The sequence below is a fragment of the Melospiza melodia genome, chromosome Z (assembly GCF_035770615.1).
Source record: "Melospiza melodia melodia isolate bMelMel2 chromosome Z, bMelMel2.pri, whole genome shotgun sequence".
NCBI lineage: Eukaryota > Metazoa > Chordata > Aves > Passeriformes > Passerellidae > Melospiza > Melospiza melodia.
The window spans coordinates 58,851,202-58,860,716 of NC_086226.1; the positions used below are offsets into that span (position 1 = coordinate 58,851,202).

General features: G+C 42.8%; 1 long non-coding RNA gene across 1 annotated transcript; it reads left to right on the forward strand.

Moving 5' to 3' along the window:
* The first annotated feature begins 378 nt into the window (after positions 1 to 378).
* On the forward strand, positions 379 to 8,224 carry LOC134432477 (uncharacterized). Its single transcript, XR_010031351.1, has 3 exons — positions 379 to 507; positions 7,152 to 7,238; positions 7,772 to 8,224. It is a non-coding gene; the product is annotated as an uncharacterized LOC134432477 (long non-coding RNA).
* The last annotated feature ends 1,291 nt before the right edge of the window (positions 8,225 to 9,515 follow it).

Here is a 9,515-nt window from a genome sequence, read left to right on the forward strand (position 1 = left end):
TTTGATTGACCATTTCTCTGGGAACAATTTACTGATTTTCTGGTGTAAATCTGCAATGCTTTAACATCAAGGGAAATTCTAAGGTGAGAAAGGAGGAGTCCAAAATTCTTGGTAGTCTTCAGGGTAATGAAGCATGGTAGGAAATATTGACAGTAGAGGTCTGTTGTTCCCTCAGGTTTACATCTCAGAGATGTCAGAGATGTGGGCTACTGCTGCTCCAGAAGGGCCCTGGTAATTTACCTGTGCTGGGCCTGGCAAAACTGTAAAGTAAAACCTATTAGCTCAGATTTTGGTTCTGCATTCTTTTATGTGACACTAAAGTGATTTGTTACCCAAACAGCTGTCTCTCTTCCCTCTGCCACAGCATGGTCACTGGCATAAAGGGGAGGCAGGAGGGAGCACGGGAGGGGCTGTACTGCGCATTTGGGCTCATGTCCTGGACAAAAGTGGAACCTCTTCCTTATACCTCATTGCTGAGGAACCCTGACTCTTGCTACATTCAACCAGGTATGGCTGATATAGCTAGAGCTACTAACCTTAGGAGTAAACTAGAAGAACTGGGAGGACATAATGTTTACCCTTTGTTTTTCTTTGATTAAGGCTTAACATTTCTATTTTAGATTAAGAGAGGCAAGAAGAAGGCTAAGAAAAATGTCAACAAAGGAATTATGAAGGACCTTAGCTGATAGCCATTGTTCTTTGTTTTGGCTTTGGGAATGAAAATAGAGAAAGGAGAGTCAAGTAGAAAGCAAGCATTTTTAGTAAGAGGAATCCAAGAAAAAGAAAAAAAAGAGGTAGAGAAAACAAGATCAGGAGAAAAATATCAGGAAAATGTAATGACTTAGCTGGGCCTGTTATTTATATGTTTCTCACATTTAAAATATGTTTTTCCACTGAGATAAGGAGAAAGATAAGAAATATTCTGTAATTAGGAGCAATAAAGAAAGTTCACTCCCAGACATCCTAGGGTTTTGAAGTTGCTTTCAAGGCCTGTTGTTTCTGGTTATTATATGTCTTCACTGCTAGAGTAGGTCTGAAGTTTCCAGCTTCTGGGATTCGTTGAGTGATATGCCTAGGGGCAGACATTTTTAAGCAATGCTTTTGAGAGTCACTGGAAGTCTGCTTGCATTGTGTATTCAGTCTAAATCTATTGCGTACACTCCTTTATTGGAAAAAAAAATACCCTACAACAAAAAATGACCCTACAACAAAGGATAAGGAAAAAGTATCTACTTCTTTCTGTGCCCACTTTTTCTTTGACCTTGCAGCTGCACAAATAGCTCAATCAAAGACTGTCTGAATAGATTTCAGGGATCAGAATCATATCAGCACCTTCTGCTCACTGTCACACTTCATACAGATGCTCCTGCCTTCTTTCTGCATGAAGTCCCATCATTTTAAGGCAAAGACAAACACAGTGCCAGACTCCCTGGCTGGTGCTCCCTTACCTGGTCCAGAGCCCAACCTCATTTGTTTGTCTGCAAGTTAGTCACTTGGAAATAATTTCATACATAACAGCCAAGGAAGTCTGGTAATATGAAATTAATAGATAGTATGTAATGATGAAAAAGCCAATGGCATCAAAAGAGTCGCTCATGAGTCTCTGCATGAAGCAAAGAAAGAAGCCAAACTGAAACCCAGACATGTTAAGCTGCCTGCTATTTTTGCAAAAATAACAGATACTTTCACCAACGCTAAGTGATACATCTTCCAAAATTTAAATACAGATTCAAAATGCAGGCTGGGATTGCCCATTTGTGCAGGAAATTACCAGTGGTAGGAGCTGGGGACAACAATGCCAGTGGTACAGTAGGCCAAGTTGAGAAGTCAAATTATCTCCAATCTCAGTGCAGTGGACTGGTGGCACAACGTGCACTTGCACCATGTATTGTTAAAGTTTCATGCAATGTACTTATTTAACACATTTAAAAATGGGATAAGCAAATGCTGTTCTGAGGGATTTTAAACCTATTAGTACCATGTCCTAGTTGTGAGGCATTATTGTCTTGTGTCTTTGTTGAATCTTGCCAATTACTTTGTTCTCAATTAAATGGAAAAGGCAAATAGAATTTACACAAGCTCCCTTTCTAGGCCTTTTAATGGCACTTGCTCATCTTTTCAGAAGTTAAAGACCATCCTCTTCATGGTCTTCAAACATTGCTCTGGACAAAAATTTCTGTGGGATGGTCTCAACTGTTCCCAGCTCCCTGATCATCAACTGAATTTGATCAGAGGGTGGTGCAAGACAACTTGCGTCTGCCGTGCTGCATTTTGTGGGCACAAGGGAGACTCGGCTGCTCCTTGGTGTCGTTACCTCTCTCCCCTTTTCCCAAGTGTCAGCAGTGTGCTGTCAGCTCAGCTTGGCACCAGAGCAACTTGTGCAAAATCCTGACCTGATATGGAGGAACAAAGTTTCAGGGCAAATTGCTTCATCTTTAGCAAAAAGTACAGACGTGAGGACAACATGTTCCTCCCAGGTAACACCTTCCTTCTCAGCAGGATTTGTGAAAATCCTTGCAAACACAGCCCTCTTCACGGAGCTTTCCCATAGTAGGAAATGACACAAGAAAATGCCATTATTTAGAATGTTCACAGTTTTTTCCTTAATTTTGCCAATTCCACCTGTATCATATTCTGGGTTTTACTGGTAATTCTTGGCCAGTCACTTTATCATAAACAGGTGTAGCTAGCACTCAAGCAGAAACTGTTCTTCCAGTGGCTAGCTGTACATATACTTAGGGAAAAATGCTAATGGTGACTTAAAAACACGCCTTTAAGTCCTGATAAATCAGAGTAGGATTTTTGTCCACATAGTTAACACTCCTTTTTGATGTTTCAGACCAAGGAAATTAAATCACACAAGATTTTTTTCCTGTGTTCTGGCTGACTGACTTACAGCAACGAGCATGTGAAGACTTCAGGGTGATTTTGGAGTGCTGATTAATGATAATTTGAAACTGACTGAGCGCAGGTATATGCCTTGAGTTAAAAAAAAAGTGAACACATTGCTGTCAGTGGTGTGTGGAGTAGCAGGTTTTATGGGGGTGCAAAAGAGCCTGTCTACAGCTCCTGTCACTTGACAGCCCTTGTGCAATGTGTGGGCCTCTACACTTACACCTTCCTTCCTCCTGTCCTCAGGCATCCAAGTGACCTTTATGGTGACACATTTCTCAAATGACCAAATGCAGATACCCAGTCAATAGGCATGTTTGTTGTGCTTGTTTCATAATGTGAATGGAGGTAAGGACATGCTCTCAGACTCACAAAACACCAAAATGTATCCACCAACCAGAACTAATTCACAGTATGAATCAATTAACAATAAGGAAAAGCTCAAAAAGGGGAAAACTGATGATTTTCACCCTTTATTGTGTATTGCTCCTCCCTGTTCTAAGAACAGCTCAGAAAGAGTCGCAGGAACTGTGATTTGCATTGCTAGGTCGTGTTTATACATGTTGCTAAATCACTCTCCATGCTCATTTAGTTACACCCAATACCAACACCAGTGATAAATGCAGGATTTTATGAGGCAGTTTACAAAGCTCAGATCCTTATATACCAGGGATTCTGCCACAGATAACAGAACAGCACATATCGGGGGGAGCTGTGCACTTCCCTCTTTCTGTTGTTAGGTTTTAAGGATTAAAGATGATTGATCATTCAGTCCTACCCCATGTATCACAGAGGTCAGTGAATTCAGCCAGGGTTTTCTGCAGCTAGTGCAAATAATAAACATCATGGTTTTTTTCCTGGAACACAGTGCAGTAATCTTATTTGAAGGCCGCGTAAAGATGGCAGGATGCAACTCCTCCACGTTCAAAATTAAATACGGTGTTTTATGCTGTGGGAAGCTTGTCCAGCTGGTATTCAAAGTGTATGTAATTGCTTCTCACAGTTCTGCTTTGAAGGAGAGACTGTCAAGTTTTCGTGATTATCTGCCCAGCACAATTCACAGACATGAAAGTCACATATAAATGTTTACAGAGAGATATACATACCCACCATGCAAGATTGTTATTCATCCTACTCTCTTACTTTCAAAGAGCCAGGAAGGAGAAGAAATGCTGTACTGGTATATACTCATGAAGAACAAAGGATTGCATAGAGTAAAATAATGCAGCACAAATCTCAAGGGAATTAATGATGGTTTGGTTGTTGGTTTTCCCCCTACCCCACCATGGAGCCTGTAAGTCTGAAAACCAAACACATGTGGGAATCAAACAGATTTCCTGTATGCGTGGTAATTCTTCAAGAGCAAGTCTGTATCAGCAATACTGCCTAACCAATGGGTTTTCAGAACACAGTAGTGTGTGATCTGTTTAAACCAAGAGGTGATCAGCTAATGACCAACTGGACACTTTTTAGGCACTTGGGAAAATTGTAGCAACCCTCAAGCCTTTTACATCTCTCAAGCCTTTTACATCCCTCCACTGTGGCTGCAAGCCAGCGTGCTCCCTTGCTGAAGGCAGCAATAAGCTTAGGCAGCTTAGCCTAGCCAAAGTAATGAAATTACATGTCACAGTTCAGTTCACTGTGGTCAGTGCCCTCAGCCTCCATTTGGAGAATAATTTTCCTGATAGCAACTGTTCTCAAAGCTTGGTAATACCAGCTCTTGCCTCCTGTTAGTCTTTGCAGAAATAAAATCTCTTCTTTTCATTTTTGATTAAATAAAGTATCTCGCAAAGCCAAAAGGACAAAGCTGTAATGGTATTAGGAAGAAAAAACAATAAATTTGTCTCTAACCTCAGAGACAAAAACACCAATCAGACTTGATAGTGCAGAATCAAAAGGAAGGAGCACTGATTGATAACTCTCTAGGCATAAAGCTGAACCCAGATGCAAACACATCTTCCCTAATGGAAATATTACCACATTTGCTAGCAATTTTATTGCTGGCCATGGCTGTCTCCTGGCATACAAAAAAATAGTGAATTCCTCCTGGAGCAGAAATGTCCCTGAACATTCATATGTTTAAGGCTACCAAGTGTTCAGAGATGATCCAAGCCTGAGGCAGCCCTGCTTCTGGGTCTCCCTGCTGAAATCAGCTTTCATTCCTAATGTCTCCTCTGTGCACGAATAGATCTGTCTCAGGCATGGTGTTTGTTTGCAGGTTTCATTTTTTTTTTTAAGCTGGGGCATTTCCTCAAGCAGCTTGCAACAAAGCTGCTGTAGTGGTCTCCCCACCAGAAGCAAGCAGTGGGCAGGCAAGGGGAACAGGAACACCTTCAAGTAGACCTGCCACCAAATGCTCCATACCATAAAACAGCAGCCCGAGTAATTACACTTTTGTCAGCACTTCTCTTGATTTCAGGGATTAGTACAAGGAAGACAGGCCATGCTAGAAAGATCAAGGGCTGTGATGACTAAGGAGTTAATTAGGGAGGTCAGAAGCTCTCAGTACCTTCCTGGCTCTCGCCAGACCTACTACTGCTGTAGTGATGTGAGTAGGGCCATCTAGAGAAGGCCAGAAGGTGAAGCTGGTTGTGAAATCAGTGCCATGTTGATGTGGCTTTCAGGGCTCAGGGAAGCTGTTCCTTGAGGAGTGTCTCCTAGGAAAGTCAAAGTGTTGCTGTGACAGCCCTCCTGCTTTACCCTGCCGACTCAGCCATCCTGTTTATGCATTCCTCCTGGATGCCTTTATCCTGCTCTGCAAGGCTTTGGGTGGCTTCTTATCAAATTAATTTCCCATCTTTCAGAAGTTGTTATTCATTAGTAATGCAGAAAAGTTTCCCATGCACTAGAGCCTTGTAAATGGAATTGGCGCTGAGAGCAGTAAGTGCCTTGTGATGTTTCCTTGCCAGGAAGGAGATGTGTCGCCCCACTGCCAGTCTTCAGAAACATTTTAATTTCTCAAGTGAAATGTAATAGTAGGAAGATGCAGTCTGAGCTCAGAAATCAATATCTGTTGCTAACAAAGCTGCTCCTTTGGGAACTTATTGGTACGAACCAGCATGATAAATTGGGAGAAATTATGTCCGATCGGCTTTTGTAGAAAGCAGTTGCATTATGATATTATTTACCATTTGTGCAGCACCATAAAATGGTAAGAATTACTTGTTCCCACACAAAGTATTTTGGTGTAATTTAATTTTCCTCAGCATGCATACAGTTACTGCTTAAACCAGAATTAATATTACAGAAATATCTTGTTTATTTCTAGCCTGTTATGGTGGAGTCTAAAGTATTTGCACTCAATGGTTTATTCATAAACATTCTTGATCCTTTTTGCTCAAATGGGATAAAGTCCTTACTTAAAATAAGTATTCTGCAGTACTCCATCTTTGTTTACTTTATACAATGTCAGGCTTCCATCCTTGATGTAGACTGGAAACATACTGCTATTCCCAGCCTGACTCCTCAGTCCCTGCTGGGTTAACTACGCAAATTGATAGTAAGTGGTAAGCAGCCAAAAAGCACTTTAACCCTTTCAGAGGAAGTCCATAACTGCGTTTATTATGAATGAAGATGGTTATTCATTAATAAATATAATTTTAATTAATTGCATCCTTAGTGAGTCCGGAGTCAGTTACAGAAGGAGAAAACAGTTTTTTCACGGAGCTTAGATTATGAAACAAGGAGGCACTGCAGCATGCAGAACATACTGCTCTTGGTTTTGCCATGTTCCTGACGGAAGGATGTGGCAAAAAGTAGTTTTTTCTATCATTTTAAGAATATAACATTTTGGTTTGGGGAGTTTTCTCTTTGGGACAACAGTTAGACATAAAAACTTTGAATTTCTTCCGAGATGTGCTGTAAGCTTGGTAAAGTGCCCTTTCATTTGTGAATCATGTTTCCTTGGGAACCAAAATGAGAAGGAAAGATCTCCAAGGCAGATGTGCACTACGTTGTGCAGTTGTTGGCTGACTGCCCTGCAGAGGTGTACGTAGTCTCTGGAGAAAGATAGGGAGATTTCTTTTCCCCTTTTCAAAAATTTAATTTGTGTAAGAGGTCAAGCTGCAGGGATAAATGAGGTCCATGGCACCTCCAGTTTGTGGACTGCCCAGAAGGCTGCTCGGAACCACTTTTGGGTCATCTGAATGTTGGCACTTCTGCTCCACATTACCCACCCCCCACCCCCCCAAATCTTTTGTTATATTTGTTGTTTTCTGAATTTTGGTGCTTCTCGTGCTTCTTGGCCACTTTCCAAAAAGGCAGCGCGGAAACTATCGCATGTGACAGGGATTGCCACCTGCCCGGGCCTTGTCAGACCTCCTGCGGATCGCTGCTGGAATAATCAGGTAGGAGTGGAAGTCTGAATTTTAATGAAGCTTTTGCACTAGACAACAGTGCTACCAGGGATCCGATGGAAAAAGAATCTTCCGCTGTGGCTAGCGTTTGTGTAAGCATCAGGGCTTCACCTTCAGCTATGAAAAAGAATAGGAGAGGCTGATAACAGCGACATTGTCCTCCCTTCAGGAGGGCATTGGCGTGTCCCCGGAGCTTGTTTACCTGCATGAGAACAGGCAATTTGCCCTGGCACTTTAGGTTGATGGTTATGCACATTCTGCACCGAATACTTTCCTTTGAGATTAGCAATTCCCAGCTACGGCCTGAATTGCCAGAGCCCGTAGCAGAGCAGGGCCCGCTGTGCCCGTCCATGCCCGCAGGCCCCGGGCGGGCCGGGGGCGGCTCCCGTCTGCCCCCGCCGCTGGGTGCTCGGTGCCCGGCCCGCCGGGAGCCGCCGCCGGGCCGGGAGGGCGGCCGGGGGACAGCGGCGGGGACAGGCCGCTTCTCTGTTTAAGCCGTGCTTGCCTCTAATTTATTTTTGCAGAGTAGCTCGCAGCCTGCCGCTGCTGTGCAGCCAGATAGACCGCACCGACGAAACGCTGGCTGAAGTGTGGACCTCGCTCCTACTCGTTTTGGAAGAATTAACTGAAAACCACCCCATAGTATATAAACGCCATGTTGGGGAGGAGGGGTGGTGAAGGACGGTATTACAAGAAGTATCGGCTCAATATCAGTTGTGTTTTGACTAAAATTAAAAAAAGAAAATAAGACCTGACAGATAATCAGATGTGAATCCACAAGAATTACCGGAGATAGTTTTGCTTAACGGGTTATGGTGTTAACGGTGTTAACGGGTCATGATGAAGCCCAGAGCCCCAAGTTCATCACACCTGGCTAACAAACGAGTTATTCTATTGGGAAGAGCTGTAATAAGAATGAGACTGTCAACGTGTGAGAAAAAAAAATATACATGCATCTATATATACATATACATCTTACATCCTTAACACTTCAGTCTCCTTAAAAGAATTCAGAAGCAGATTTTTTCTCAAGGTAAGCCTGTCGCAGGTGTAGGTCCCATACAAGCTGGAAGCCTTTTGATCTCAGAGGTTTCTTTTGTTTCTCAGCTGGCCTTTTGAGTGTTATGGAGCATAGCCATGAGAACATATCAAAAGCAAAGAAGGGTTTGAACTGCAGACACAAGCATCCAAAAAACTAACTGTGTACAAAACCTGGGAAAATCCAGAGAGATTTCCTAAAACGAATTGCACAAACCAAACACCCTGCAGCTGAGGAAGTTTCTGTTGTACCAATGCCTTATGAATCCACAAATATCACGGCAAAGATGGTGTATTAACTGCTGCTAATGAGTGCAAACATGAGTATAAACACTGGGGAATACAGTTGGTGTTTAAAAACAAACAAAAAACAGAGTGAAAGAGAAAAACTCTCCCCTCCCTTTGCAGGACCTGTCTGGACAGGCTGCCAAATCGCTGCCTGCAGCAGGTCCCCATGGGAGCCTGATCCCAGCCACTTTTCCCCATCCCTCTCCAAGGTGGGAGCTCAGACACCCTGCCTGTCGTCACTGGTTCCCTCTCTGCCACCACCTGAGACGAAAGTGAGTGCCAGAGGGAAGATTGGGGGATCCTTGTTCTTTCCCTGGTGTCTGCTGCCTGGGTGATTTAGTACCTCCACTTTTTTTTGGTCCTTGCTGGATGTTAGACCTGCTGTTCTCATAGGATATTATTAATTTCTTTCATTTCTACTTGCAAATGTTTTTTTCCTCCTTCATGTTATTACAATTATCCACTGGGTTAGATGAAAAACTGTTTTCTCCTTGTACACTGAGGAAACATCCCTTTCCCAACAGTTTAATTGCTACCCCTACAACTGACTGAGGTTTGCTATTGTGGATTTGAGTTGTCCTTTCTCCCCAAATTCATCCTGTAGATGCTTGCATTGTCTCTTAAGGGCATTGTGACTTGCCTTTTTTTTTTTTTTTCTTTTTTCCTCATCATTGTCCCCATGATAGGGCAATAAGTTTAAGGGACGCTATTTTTTTTCCCCTCTACTTCTGCCATAATGACTCATACAGCTCCTAAGTCTATAGATGGTGCATTTTTCATCCCCTAAGTAGGACATTCCTGACAACTCTTCTCCTTCAGATAGCAGACCACTGTGCTAAGCAGCAATCTGTCATCTGCTGCTTTGGGCAGCCATCCTGAAGAAGTGCTCTTGCACACGCTGGGAGCAAGGACAGTGATGTGCAACTGTTGGGATGTATCCTA